The sequence below is a fragment of the Apostichopus japonicus genome, chromosome 4 (genome assembly GCF_037975245.1).
Source record: "Apostichopus japonicus isolate 1M-3 chromosome 4, ASM3797524v1, whole genome shotgun sequence".
In the NCBI taxonomy this organism is placed as follows: domain Eukaryota; kingdom Metazoa; phylum Echinodermata; class Holothuroidea; order Aspidochirotida; family Stichopodidae; genus Apostichopus; species Apostichopus japonicus.
This window is the reverse complement of record NC_092564.1, coordinates 20,965,862-20,981,367: the sequence shown is the minus strand read 5'-3', so window position 1 is coordinate 20,981,367 and position 15,506 is coordinate 20,965,862. Positions and strand designations below refer to the sequence as shown.

Sequence of the window (15,506 nt, the reverse complement as noted above, 5' to 3'; positions counted from 1 at the left end):
GGGGGGGGGGGTGGAGGAGGAGGCATATCACTCACAGTTTTTCATTTTTATTTCAGTTATGTTATACTGTGATAGGACACAGACTATCCCATACTTATAGTGTTTAAAGTTTAATCTCTACATCTCTAGAACTAGAGGAACCATCCAGCTTCAATCATGAATAACATCTAGGACTACGATACCAACATACGTGAGCGGTTATGTCAGTCGATGCAGCTTCTACTTTAAGTTTAAATAACTGTGTAATTTTGGTGTCATTGTTTCATTTTAAAGCATAATGAATCTCAAGGGGAAAGGGAAAAAAAGATACATATTTTCTAGTGTTTACACAGGTCCAAAATTCGGGAACCGGGTACCCGAGGGCCGTTGCCCGTCGGGTATCCGGGTACCCGGAAAAATTTGTTTACCCTCGTGTATCAAGATTTTCAAGAAATTACATATTGGGTGCTGTAATAAATGCATTATATTCTCTACTGACAATGTTTTCATGTTCAAATACGTAGGTGTAAGATAAGGTATAAAACCTCCCTCAATAATTTTTATTTGCTTCTGTTTCTTTCATTTGCTTGTTAATAAATAAATTATTATTAAATTATTAATTATAATTAGCATTACTACTAACATCGCACTGCCGCCGCTGCTTATGCTAGCTTGTGCACGTCTATTGGATCAAACCATATAGATATCCAATTTAGCTCTTAAACAGTTTGTAATTCTACTACTATCTATTATGCAGGCCCAGGGTTCTCATTAGCCGCGAGATTGCGCGATTCGAGCAATTTGATCGCATTTGGAATAAACGATTAGTAAAAAGCCACTTGCAATTACTATTTTTAAGTTATCCCGTCTATAATCCATAAACATCGCATAAAATTCCTTCTCAGCCTTTCCTTCTTTGAAATAAACGAATGAATAAATAATAATTTCTTCCACATGGTAGCCTAACACCACACTAAGCCAATGAGAAATCTAGCTAAGCCTAACCATCTGTTTATTTGCTGAAGATGTGACGCAGTTATAAGACATCCATGGAATACTTTCGTAATTGCTGTTACGTTCGACCACATGGTTGCCTAACACCACACTAAGTCAATGGGGGCAGTCTAGCCTAGCCATCTGTTTATTAGCTGAAATTGTGACGCAGTTATAAGATATCTATGGAAAGCTTTCGTTATTGCTGTTATCTTCAAATACATGGCAGCTTAACAACACACTAAGTCTATGGGAAATCAGCCTAACCATCGGTTTGCAATTTTTTTTAAAACAATCACACTTTGCGTAGGCCTATGATTCGGGTAATAAATTAGGAACCGGGTAGTATCGCGTCGAACAGGCCCCTTCGTTATTGCTGTTATCTTCTACCACATTGTAGCCTAACACCACACTAAGTCATGGGAAATCTGCCTAACCATCGGTGTGCCATTTTTTTTTTTTTTAAATCACACTTTGCTTAGGTTTCGGGTAATAAATTAGGAACCGGGTAGTATCACGTCGGGCGGGTACCGGGTACCCGGATAACCCGTGCAAACACTAATATTTTCATATTTCCATTTTGCATGTCATTAATATTTCTATGCTATAGTGTGCAGACAACTGACTTTTTGATATTGAATGACATTACAAGTTCTATCAATTTATAGCCTAAACTCACTTGGAAATTTTTTGGAGGAAATATGTCTCAGTTTTGTAAAATGCAAATAATTTCTTAGAATAATTTCTGCTAGGTCTCGTCATATGTTGACCAAAACTTGAGCCTGTGTGCCCCAAGATAGTTTAGTGCATAATAACGTGCAATTTTAATATTGCTACCACTGACCATATACACATTGTAACTGTCCAATGTTCTGTGCATATTGCTTTTTGCTTGTTTGACCCTTCGTATTATTGACAGCAGCGTACGTGGCATGTGCATGGCCAAAGAAATCAACGTTTCCTACAGACCCAAGCGATGACTTCGCTAATCAGCAAAGTTGAATGACACTGAATAGTTCCTGAATACCTTGATATCATTAGATCTTTTATAAAGATGACGATAACAAGAAAACTAATTATGGCCTAATAATTACACAAAGGGAGGAAATCCAATCTGCTTTATACGTATTTTCAGTGGTAAGGGTCTCTACAGCCCCTGGAAGGGTATACATATATAATGAGCATGTAAAGACATACGTTTTGAATGGATATACACACACACAGTTCATGATACATCCTATTTGTAGTATTCAGAGCAAACAGCTGCTGCTGCTACTGCTATAAATACAGTCCATTATAAAATATCGAACTTCTCTTGGGGAACCTGTTAATTGGGAGACAAATCCAAGGAAACACATTCTAGTGAAAAGAGTCCAGTGGCAAGGCCTACAGCCACAATGTGGCAAGGCCTACAGTGAAATTAAGATCTCACTCCACTGATTTTGAACGGCTGGACATAACGTCAGATACTATTCACAACCTATACAGTGTCTGCATATAAATAGTGATATATTCCCTTCTATAATGCATACAGCTTTAAAGCATGCATTCTTATAGTGTTCATACATGTCATAGAACATAAGTGTACCTACTGTTCAGGTAATGGAAGAAAGACATGAAAGTGGGCGTTGATGATATTTTGCTAACTGTGCTCTTTAGAGTTAGCATTTTCTAAAACTGCTTAAAGAGTAAATGGGAATTATAGTCTATCCCCACCCTCTCATTCCCCTCCCCCTGGAAGTTTTCTTAATAGCCATGTACCAAAGTGTGCTTGTAACATATCATACAAAAGTTTTTGAAAGTTGATGGTCAATAATATAGCACCTGACAATAGCCAGCATGTAGCTCACTTTCTACCTAAATCTTATACAAGCCAGCTCCATTCTCCCCCACCCCCCACCCTAAAACAACCATAGTATATTGCATGTCCAACAAACTAAATCCTTAAAGACCTGCTTTATTCGCCACAATTATAGCACGCTATAGTTAGGAAAGTTTTGCGATTATGTAATCGACCTGCCACCATAGTAAAATGACCTCAGGCTCTACAATTAGCCTGCATAGCTTCTTAACACTGTGAGGCTCTTTGTGTATACACTGTGTGGAAATATGTTCATGTCTACCTTGTAGTTAATCATACAGCATTCACACAAAGATCCTCATACAAGAAAAAATATGTGGCAGGCGTTGCAGACTAATTGGTAAAGAGGTCATTTTACGACCAAGGCAGGTCGATAACGTAATCTCATGAAACTTTTCCATGATAGCGTGCTATAGTTGGGGTCTATACAGCAGACCTTTAAATTGCTAAAAAACACAAATTGTGTTACCTCCTACAAGACATTCAGATATATCTTACTTGGAAGATTTTAGTAGACTCACTGTCTCCAACCATAGTAGTGTACAAATGATGCATCTTGGGTACAAATGTCTTTTAAATATTATGATTAGTAAAGTTTCATGTAGGATGCGGTAGTCAGGGGGTTTTTTTCTGGTCAGATTCTTTTGCATACTCAATGACTTTGTCCTATAGCAATCTCTGAGATGGGCTGGCAATTTATTTTCCAAATTTAACTTAAAATATGTCTACAAATAAGCAATGCTATTCTGCTTTGGTATGGAACTGGTGGGGGCGGGTGGGGTGGGGTGGAATGCACAATTACACTGTAAATCCCCGCCTGTCGGTAAAATTATATGCTTCAGAAAACTTTCTCTTCCATTCAGTTATTATCTCTTCAAACAACCTATGAGATGGGCTGGAAATTTTTCCAAATTTAACTAATATTATGCCTATATGTACACAAGATTTTTAGTTGGATGAGAGATTTTCATTACTCTTATAATTTAGAACAAACAATATTTGTTAAAGGGCTTTATTACAGGCCACATGGCTTCAAAGGAGAAGCTTATCTCTGGTCCAATCTACTGCAGCTTTCAGCAAAATGTATCACCCTTTGTGCAAACTATCATTAGTACACACAAAACACTTTATACTTGAGCACTCTTGCAAATAATATACTGAAATGTGATAAAAATAGAATTAAAACTGAATTGATCAGTTTGTATTGTTTACTTTCTGTCTTATTGTTCTTCAGTTCTATAATTTATTGGGGATCGGGATGTCTTAGTTAGATGATGAACAGTACTAATTATACACCATACCTATATATATAACTCTGAAGAGTCATTCAAGATTGTCATGATTCTCGCTCTGGTACTTTGATCTTGAATGTTTCCAAAATATGTATGTATATATGTGTTCTTTATCAGTACATTGCCTTCTGGGTGTTGTCATGTGATCTATGACCCCTAGTAGGATGGGGGTAATAAGCACCACCTGGATAGAGAAGACATATCAGCAGCCAGTCAGTGCTTTCCCTATTAAAGGCACAGGAACAGTAAGATATGGAAAAAACACTCTATCATAACCAGCATGGATACTATATAATATGTAGCTGGTTTTACGCTCATTGATGGTTGTAAATTATATGTTGACAGCCTGAGTAATATAAGCAATGATCCTTTTCATTTGGGGTGGTTTCTATAAATTTATGCTTTTGTAGATGACACGGTTCCATATGCACTACACCATTTAAAGTTTAAATCCACACTGCTACAGTACTACATACTAGTGGAAGGGGTGTTAGGGAGAAGTGCTAAGTCTGAATTCTGTACAATATATAAATACTCTGCAAATTTAGGGGTTTCTCAATAGGCGATCAGCAGGCTATGTTTAAGCCTTTAAAAGTTTTCAATACAGCCTACCCCCCACCTCCCCCCTCCCAACCAAATCTTAGACTAATTAATTAGTTGCAGCCTTAGGTTTCACACCCTGCTGGCCCATCAGCCTATCGTACACATTACCCAATCTAGATGCAATGACTAATTTTTCATTGTTTCATCTAGACCTTTGTTCCAACCAGTGTTCCTCTAGACTCTACAGAACCATGTACACTGAAATCGATCTACTGATTGCACAGCTGACTATCAATACCAGCAACTTTGTACTCTATAAAGACCTATATTTCAATCCCCACCCCCACCCCCGCCCCCTGTCAGTTCTAGAAGTTGTTTATGCCACACTTTGGTGGCTTTCTACAATATATCACAAGTATATTAAATAATTTTATGAGACTACTGCATTTTCAATGAAGTAACACTACTCCAAAATGAAACCAAACTACTTCAAAGATTATATCATCTGTTATGGATGGGCGGAAAAATATCTATATGTTAATAAACAGGTCATGCTCTACTTATTAGCTGGGTTGATTAAACTGTTATGGGGGGTATGTATACAGTTTAAAACAAACATGATCCAATTCTCAGTTTGCTGTATGCAAAGAAGTGACACAGCATGAAAACAGACTAGTTGTTAACAGTCTAACTCTCGGTAGTTCACTTCCATTGGCAAATGCACAACATAATATACACAATTCTTTCATAATGTTCAAATGATGTCAATTGCGGGGACCCAATTGGCCTTAATGCATGGTCTGTCTCTTTTTGTCAGTGTATATAAACTGATTCAAGCCATCCATATTTCGGCTATAAATATGCTAGAAAGACACCAAGATCTGGACAGCTATGAGCAAACTTTGCAGACTTGTGTGTGTGTTTTGCTACCTGCTGTGGATTACACATAACCAGCTAATGTAATTACTCTCCACTTTCACTGGAAATAATTTGGATGAAAATAATAAACTAGCTAATTACTTTCAGAAATTCTGAATTTTATTCATATTCTAACATAGCTAACACACTTAGTGCAAGGAATATAGATTATTCTACCATGAAAGTCACATTTATTTTTTATTTTTCATCATCTGTTCATACGTTTTCTTCAACTTTTACCACAAAACTGAGGTTTGACCTCTAAGTTACTGAGAAGGTTAATTTATAAATAACTAAGAATGGTACTGCCTCCAGGTCAGATCTGACAGGGCACATATAGAATTACTCTGTAGTTGCACAATCAAATCCAGGAGGTAAAGTTTTGAGAACAAGGTTAAGGTCATCGTAGGTCAAGGTTCCACTCTTTCAGCACCAAAGCTTTCCTCTGCCCATATGATGCTGTCAGAGCTTGGAGCCAGACCCTATTTTGAGGCAACTTTATCATGATCAGTGGGGTGAGGAAATGCTATGTGTTGTTAGATCCAGATTTCTTACCCTTAGGACAGGGTCTTTTTACCCGTATAGCATCTAGAGTCATACATTCAAATTCTTACTTTGCAGACCTGTTGATTAAACAAATAACTTTAATTTGCTAAATCTTTGTAAATGGATTAATAGCCGTGGAAAACAAACACAGCATAATAATAGTAGTTGGATGGATGGGAGAACCTGTCAACTGCCATCCTGTTTAATAGGCTTCATTGTGTACATGTTTATAATGGAGTGCACAGTGAGGCCTCAACCTATTACGCTTGATTGAGAAGTGTTACTTGAAATGTAAACCTTAATCAATATTTCTATTTTACTCTGAAAATAGTGTAAAAAACTGATTGAAATCAATGTGATAATCTGCTGTAGATCAGCTAAATGAGTTGTTGTCGATATTAAAACACAGGATTTTGACTTCTTGTTTACAGCTCATGTATGGAATAGATCAAACTATGATTGCCCCCAAAGCCCCCTCCCCTCCCACCCCCCCCTTCTGGAAAATGTGAAATAGCCAATCATTGACATCTATACTACAGTCAGTTGGGAAAGCTGTGTCAGTAAATCAATAACTATTGTATAATTCTGTACCTCATACATCAAGTCCTAGCAAACACTATTTAGACATGACTCATATTGTAAAAAGACAGATTTTCACAGTTTCTCTGTGATGGTGTGGAAATGGGAGGTCACAAGTCATTTGATGGCAGTACGTACTTATAGGTCGACAAACCCGCCTTTAAACTTTACTCAGTTTGAAAGATTACAGTAACAGAGAAAACCTGGGAAATTATAAATCAGCTGAAAGAGCAAGGAAATTAATGGCTAGAACTCTAGTCAAAACAATTACTGTCCTGTGCTCTAACAACTGATATCTCCAGCACAATTACTAGGTAGCAATCCCTAGATATACATGTATGTATCATGATTTCTTCGATAGGGTGCTAGTCAGAAGTCGCATACCATGGCTTCATTTCAAACAACCCAGAAAACCGGCAAGAAAGGAAATTCCAGAGCAAATTCTGCTTTCTACACATGTCAACCAGAAAGCCACCATGTTTAGTGATTCTTTGTTACGTTTTATACATTAAAATGTGCACACAAGATGTTCCGAGTTGGACCCCTGTTGCCCCAAGTCATCAGGAAGGTTCTTGCACCAAATGTAGACTTACATTAAAAGTATGAAATTCAATCAAGCATAAGTGTTGGTGTTTAACCATGTTTATAAGGTGTTCAGACCTTTTACATAGATCTGTTGGCCTCAGAAGACCTTTGACCTCCACAAAAGATAAATGGAACCTTGTACTCACAGAAGGTAGATCCCCATACCAGGTATGAGGTTTCCCCAAAATAAATTAACTTTTTTAATTTAACATGTTTGCAAGGTAGTTACAACTTTGACCTCTTTTGACCTCAAATAACATTTGACCTCCAAAAAAGCAAATGATTATGTTTAATGTAACAGTTCAGCTCATGATACAAAGCAAGCTTGCAATACAGTCCTTGGCTGGTCTAATGTTATGATTGAGAGAGACAATCCATTCATTCCCAGAGCTCGACTAGGAATATTTTATCACAAGCCATGGCTACTTTTATGAAGTGCATTAACAGTGAGAAAAATGTGTGGTTTACAAATGGAGAGGAGGAAAAAATATGACCTTTAGAGCGGTAGGCTTCTTTTAAGAGATCTTTAAGGTTACACAATTACTTACCCAAAGTGTTCTCAATTTCACCTGTAGCCAATCAGACTTCAGTTCACAAATTTATTTAGAGACCTGAAAAGAAGAGGAATTGATATGTTAATATAATCACAACAAAAGATTGAACGACCATGTCCCAATTTCCAAGAAATATTCATTTCTTTTAAATAATTGCAATGTGACAAGGATACCAGTTCACTGATCAAGACATGGTATAGCTAGAGTGCTGATATCATGAGGAGACAGGCAAGTGAGGCCACAACACAAATATAGGTTACAGTTCTACGGAGTTTCACTCTACAAACTGTAGAAATTATGTAGAGATTTGTAGAGATTTTAAAAAACAGGGCAAACTGCTGCAAAGAGCCTACTACAGTATGCTCTTAACTTTTGGACTGACAGTCTTGTAATCACCAACTATACATACTTCATGCTCTTTGTAATTCTTGATGTTTTGATCTAGACAAATTGCTGCAAGATATCGATAGTGTTAAATGTCTGACATTAACCTCTCGGTTGAGGAGAAAACTTTCTGAGGGGTGCTAAACAGTCAAGTTGAGGAAAAATAAACCAATATCACTGAAGCAAAGTTAACAAATGACTAATTAATGAATTCCATTCAATCTTCAACAGTTTATTGTCCAGAAACTTTTCCATAGCATAGTATTAAGCACATTTCTCGAGTCAAACTAGAAAAGTTAGAAATTTCTATTAGTTTTACTTCAATATTAAACACAAGCTGAATGCTTTACATCAACAGCATTGAAAGAGAAATGCATCAAATTCAACTCAAAAAGCTGTTTCAATATGACAACAATAAATAATAACAATGATAGCAGCCTGGAAGGCAGTTTTGTTACAACACTAAGTAATTTAAAATTTTACATCATTTTCACTTTTGTTTTAAACAATTTGGAAAACATTTCAGTGGGAAAATTGTGGATTTCCGCTGGATGAAAAACCCATCTCACTAGCCTTCACACCACTCACAACTGCCCAGATACAAGGTTCCATTGCTTTTAATGCCACAGTGCCTTTATACTGTATATCCACTCCTCCATAGCAGCTGGTTAAGCTGTCAGGACTGTGTTATATTAACTTGTATACACAAGACAGAAGACTTTATACCTGTAAGTTTTATTTATGGCCTACTTGCAACAGTATATGGGTGATGCATTCAGAAGTGTCAATAAAAAATGTGATATCATAATTCTTAAGTGACAGAATTTTGATTACTGTCACAAGGCTATGAAACCAAAATCAACTGCAATAAATTATTCCTTAATATTGTCTGCCTTTACCTATACCTTTCAGACACAGAGGAAGGTAGGGGGGGGGGGGGGGGTAAACCCCTTGTAATTTATGAGCTACTCACAGTTTCAAAGAGTCTCTTGGCCTACTTTGCCTATGACCTAGAAATCAAACCACTGACTTTCTTTTTCAAATCTAGTTTAGGATTTCTTCTTATCTTGGGAGGATGGATGGGGCAGATATGTACTTTAGGTTAAAAAACAATTAGATCAAGGACTCATTCTACTGAATTAAAGTCTTCCTTTTGCTCTCTCTCTCTCTCGCTATCTATTCTTCTATTTTATCTATCTTTTCCTTAATTTCCTCCTCTTTTCTCTTTGTCTCTCACTCTGTCTCTTTTCTTCTCTTTCCTTTTCTATTCTTGAGTTTTTTCTTATTTCTTTTTGAATGGCTGAAGGATGATAAAAATGCAAAGTGGAGCATGAAGATGTTAAGGAGGAATAGAAGTAAAGTAGGTTAAGAAGTAGATTTGTAGCAGCCCAAAAGACTTTCAAGCATCCTTCACATCTTCAAAAATATCCCTATCAGAGCCAGCCTTCCCATTCCTCTCTCTGTTTTTCAGGGCCAAAGTTGAGTCTTAATTGCATGATTCCAGTCTCTATTAAATTGCTCTTCCTTATTAACCTAGAATGAACAACGAGAAACCTACTTTATCGGAGAACCCGACCAACTGGTAAATAATAAAAACGTGTAAATTACATTGAAGTACAAATACATATCAACGTTCTGCATCATAGATACTTCACATCTGAGCTGTGCTGTTAACTGCACCTATATAGTAATGTATTCCTAGCTCAATCATTAGCTTTGAGATCATTTCATCTCCTATCAAAGACAGAATGCAAGATGGGGTGAAAACTTGGTGCAACACAGACTTAATTGTTTCATGGCTTGCTAAAAAGTCTCTCTCAACATTACTCCTAAATGGAATAATACGAAAAAGTTTAGATTGCCACATTGAGCAAGCCTGTTTACGTGAATCTCTATATTAAATATTAGTTTTGAACTGAAAGATACTTTGAGTCTAAAAGAGTTAGAGAGTAAAGAAGTTTTCACACTTTATATGAATATGTTATGTATGCCAAGATAGATGCCAATCTACCAAACGTGTAATATATTATATAAGGAGAAGTTAATTTTACTATTACTTCAAGAAGAATTACTATCCAACTACAAATTTATGGCAATCCAAAATACTCTAAGTTTGGTCACTTCACAAATTCAAAATGATATCAAAGAAAATGAAAAGATGGTAACTATAGTTTCTTTACATTTTTTTTTTTTTTTTTTTTTTGTGGATTGGGGAAATTGTATGAATTTTCTTTACTTAACAATGGTTTCACAAAGTCACCAAAACATACAACCTACTCAAGAATTTCTCTGATACTTTTGGTCTCAGTGCACCCAAAAACCAAAATTATGTAAAAAAAACGGTAACTTATTTGAATGATGCACAATAACTTTTTGGCCTGATATTTGATGCAGCGCCAAACATTCAAACCGATGAAGCTGCATGAATAAATGACCCAGTTCTTACGAGTGGTTAATTATTTGTCATCGATGAAGCTCACGGGATAGCGCAGCCAAGCTGTACGCTTCTGTCAATAAAACACACAAAAGCCCGGCCATTGGTAGATGAATGCAGCCTCTTCAGGCATGCAATTATCTTAAAAGCATTCACGTCAGAATGAAAAGTAAATATGAAAGAAGTGTGAAAAACTGGGTTATGTTTTCTCATGATTAAAGGAAGGGGCTACTACACACACAGTTGTTTTCCTCCTGAGAGACTTCATCATAAACACATAGCAGATAAAAATGAATAAGGACCCCCCTAGAAATAAATAAATAAAATACAATCATAGAGGGGGAAAAAAGGAAATGGTGGAATATTTTCCCCAATTACAGATAATAATCGATGCATATTGCATTTTATCTTGGCTATTTTGAATTCTATTAGAGATATTTTAATCATTCAAAGTTTATCCTCACTGGCTTATATCACACCCAATGGATTTTTTTCTCAGTATATATAGTGTACAGCATATATGTGCCATAAAGTACACAGAACACTTTGCATAAATTGATAGTTTACACATTCCTATCCTATTTCATGTAAAAGTACAAATGCTTGCCTCAAAACAATGTTACAATTAAGCTGAAACAATTCCCAAGGGTAACTTGTATGATTTATTCTTATGCTGGTACCTCTCTGTGGTACATCATAACATCATATCCTGCATGTATAGACTGGGGTCGATGTAATCACTATACCATGCAGAATGAACAATGTGGTAAAAGACGTAGTTAACTTTGATCAAATCTGGTTATATTTTCACATAATTAGCTAAGTCTATAGTTATAACTTACAATTCTACTTAATTTGTTTTAATTAGTTAATTAACAACTCTGTTTAATGAATTTGTCTGAGAATGCTCATTATACCTAGCATGTTAACATTTAGTTCACCAGCTGACATTTCAATCCGCAAAGCTATCTTGGGTAGATCACTCACTGAAGAAGAGATATCCTGATGTACAACTACCGTAACTATGCAGGATATGAAACTTGTCTAATCATCTGTTTGCATAAATTTGCTAAATTACACTTTGTTATTTCATCATTAGTTTGTTCTTGTAACTTGTCTCTCTTCTTTATTGTTGTTCTTTCACAGGATGTTTATAGGCACTACCTGAAGCCTGTACGTTATTTGTTACATTAAATTTAAATTTGTAATATTTTCTGATTCTATTTTAATGTTCATGAAAGTAGACATATAATCTTAAATGTTGATTGTATTTGTTATTATTTCATTCGGAAACCTTTTAAGGTACCTCTAATTCCTTTATGGTAATATAGTGTAGATATTCCAGCAAGTTACAAATTTAACGCAATATGCAGCTTTAATTTTAGAAAATAATACAGGCAAATAATTGTAACGTGAGAGATGCTGGTATAAAACATATAATTTCCTTAAAGGGGCCTTCTGTGCTAAAATTCTTTGATCCATCTATGGAACAAAATGTAATAACATTTCAGTTCTTCAGCCTAATTTACCAACAGAGTATCAGCTGACAGTCTTCGACTATTTCATCGGTCTCCTTTTTGCACTATTCTTTTCTCCCCAGGTCCCACCCTGGGGTGCAACCCATTGACCATCACCCCATCAGTCTTGACATGCCTGTCAGTTGATAAAGTATTAAAGAATCACTTGAAACTTGAGTTTGGAAAAATCTACTGTTTAGCTGTGATCCTATACAGGGAAATTGTCCAGCTAATGCATCAATTTTCTTACTGGACTTTAATCACTATTAGCTCACTGATTAATGTTCAATAAGTGAAACATAAAGCAAAAACAATTATCTCCTGTCTCAGTGTGAGCAATGACAAGCTTATCCTGATTAATTCCAGCAGATCTGCCCTAAAATTGCTAGAATCTAAGCATTTTGATTGTTACTCTTAGTTAGTTCAAGGCTTTTATGCATTTCCATGCCTTGAAAAAGGTGATTACTTCATTGTTTCCTAACTTCCATTCCCTTACCCTCTGTTCATTCATTCCTTTCCTCTCCATTCCTAACCCCGTCACTACCCCCCCTCTCCCCCCCACCTTTACCAAGTCTGACTTATTTTCAGAATGTCAACATGAACCATCACATTAGCAAAATCATAATGCTTAACAAGGGCAGTATATGATATATACATGCATATGATTATTCTTTTGAATTTTGATTATAAACATAACAGCAGCATCTAACCTTGACTACCTCAATAGCTGATTTCACTATAAACTAACTCTATTTCAAATCATTTAAACCTTTGACCTACTTCCTTGTGGCTTTCCAATGATCGAGTCTTGACTGGTAAACCAATTGGAAATGATATTGCTACATGACCTTGGGATTTCACCACAAGTACTTTTTCAGGATTATCTTTATTGGAGCTGCTTGACCGCATTTTCCAGGTGTATGGGAGTATAATGAACCTGTAGGAGGCAATTTGGTCAATTGATCAATTCAGTGTTATCTGATTACTAACAAAAACTATAACAGCCAGCACATCGGTCAAGCACAACCAATGGAGTTAACATGAATAATGTATCCTTCTTTATTGCATGAGTGCAAACTTCCCAGAAAAAAATTAAATAAATTTGGTATCGATTGAAGGAAAAGACAAAAGCATATATATGACCTAAGAAATCAAACAAGGAAGGTATCACAAGTCTTTGAACATTTGAATTTTAGTAGACATGCTCAAAATTGAGGACAGACTGTAGATTTGATTATTAAGTGAACAAAGATTATCTATCTTTATGTTCTGGAGTACAGAAACTAAGTTATGATCAATACCAGTCAGGAGTGTTTAATCTTGAAGGCATAAAATTAAACATGGAGACATATGGATGGTTATGAAAATACATAAATGCTGCAAATTTTTTACTTGTGCAGGTTTGCTACTTACCACAATGTTCCAATAAATGCTCATATTTCATGGTCTAGATGTGATGCTATTATACAGTCTGTAATTCATAACTTTTTGAAAGGTACTTCAGTAACACAAAAAATTACACATACTAGAAAATGTTTTGAATATCTATGAATATGCATGATACTCACAAGATTGTGAGACAAACCTTGTCATCACAAGTTTCCATGGTAACATACACTGAGCAAGGGAATCTCTGAGTCTCCATTAAATTTTGGTATCAATTCAACTAATGCTCCTTTCTTCATTTAGTGTATATATGCCCTACAATTTATGTTTCTGTATCCTAAAAATGGAATTTACATCACCTTCAAAAACATAATTTATTTTGAGACACATATAATCCTTTCTCTTCCTCCTACACCACCTGTCTTTCTCCTTCAATCCTCTCTCCTTCCTAATATATTTAAACTAATCATGCATAGACAAAGAAAATTCTCTTAAGGTCTGACTTAAAAAATTAATACATAAAATGCTAAAAAAAAAATTCTCTCCTACTTTTCCTCATGTTTGATTTACATTTTACAAATTTAGGGAGGCACAAATGCATGATCACTGCCTATTGAATAGTATCATTGTCCTTAATCAATGCAACGCATCTACAGCCTACTACAAAGGCATCATCGTTCTTGACTATAATCAAAACGTAATTATGAAACACTTTCCGACATCATATTCTTTGTGTTCATGCTTCGCCTTCAGTTTCTCGAAACGCCAATCACTCTAGAAGAGATCGAATTTATGCCGTCGCTAACTTTAATTACATTACACCAATTTTAACTGGGACACTTGATCTACCACAAAACACTAACAGGCCTGACTCTCTTTATGCATAAAACGACATCAACAATATGGAACAATTTCCATTGGAATGAATCCAGTATGTGTTACCATGGCAACCATAATTGAATGAGACATAATTGCCATCTCTTTTGACAGGAACAAAGTTAGAAGGGTCATTGACATAAACATGAATGCTGAACACAGTGAACCGATAAAAATCTTCTTCTGGCAATTATACAGCAAACTGAGTTACATTTTGTAGATTCCTCACGGTAGTCATTATACCTTGTAGAGCTGTTTGGTTCGGTGTCGATTATTCTTGTTTTATGAGCGTCTCGACAATTCTTTGTGCAGTACGCATATAAAGGCATATATGTAGTCAGTCTGTTAGGCATTGAAGGGGATACACATAAAGAACGTACAAATCTGTAGCAGAATGTAACCTTGGGTGATTTTTGAAATGTTTTTGAAATGCATGATATTTTTTAATGGTTTTCCGCTACTTGAGATCAATGAATGCAGCTTTTCGAACATTGACCCAAAATGGTCGAAACTGTAAAAAATTAAATTTCAAAGTGTTTTGGGGTATATCAATTTGTTATATTTGTTACAATTTGAATTATTAAAGTTGGAATAAGTACATTTGATCATACTAATTGCTCTTCTATTACTTAGAGATAAGTACAAGCACAGTATCACACAACCAGAAAGCCAGAAGACTTTGTGATTCTTGCCATAACATTTTCATTCAACTTTCCTGATGATGCAGAGCAAGTTGAGTTTAATTTTTCCAAAAAGTGAGAACCATTAACTAGATTTCCATCTCCCTATACCATTACATTCTAACACTCACTTGTTGGCATCTACCAATTAAGTCACTGATAAGGAATTTACAGTAAAAATTTTGAATGTAATTTTGTTAATATCCATCGAGACCATTCTCCCTACTGTATGCTGAATTCAGTCACATAGATACTGTACGAACACATGGACAATTTCGTTACTTAATTGAGCTAACAAATCGGCTTAGCCCACCAACCCATAATGTCCTTAATGAATGAAATTACAGCATTGTTTATTCACTGTGAAATGTTTTGAAAA

At 35.7% G+C, this 15,506-nt stretch overlaps 1 protein-coding gene across 2 annotated transcripts in view; it reads right to left on the bottom strand.

Moving 5' to 3' along the window:
• Nucleotides 1-15,506, bottom strand: part of LOC139966798 (nuclear hormone receptor E75-like) — a 142,548-nt gene that overhangs the window by 93,162 nt on the left and 33,880 nt on the right. For both annotated transcript variants that reach the window (XM_071970161.1, XM_071970162.1), the window contains exon 2: nt 7,845-7,907. The gene's annotated coding sequence lies outside the window, so the exon portion shown is untranslated. The remainder of the gene's footprint in view (nt 1-7,844; nt 7,908-15,506) is intronic.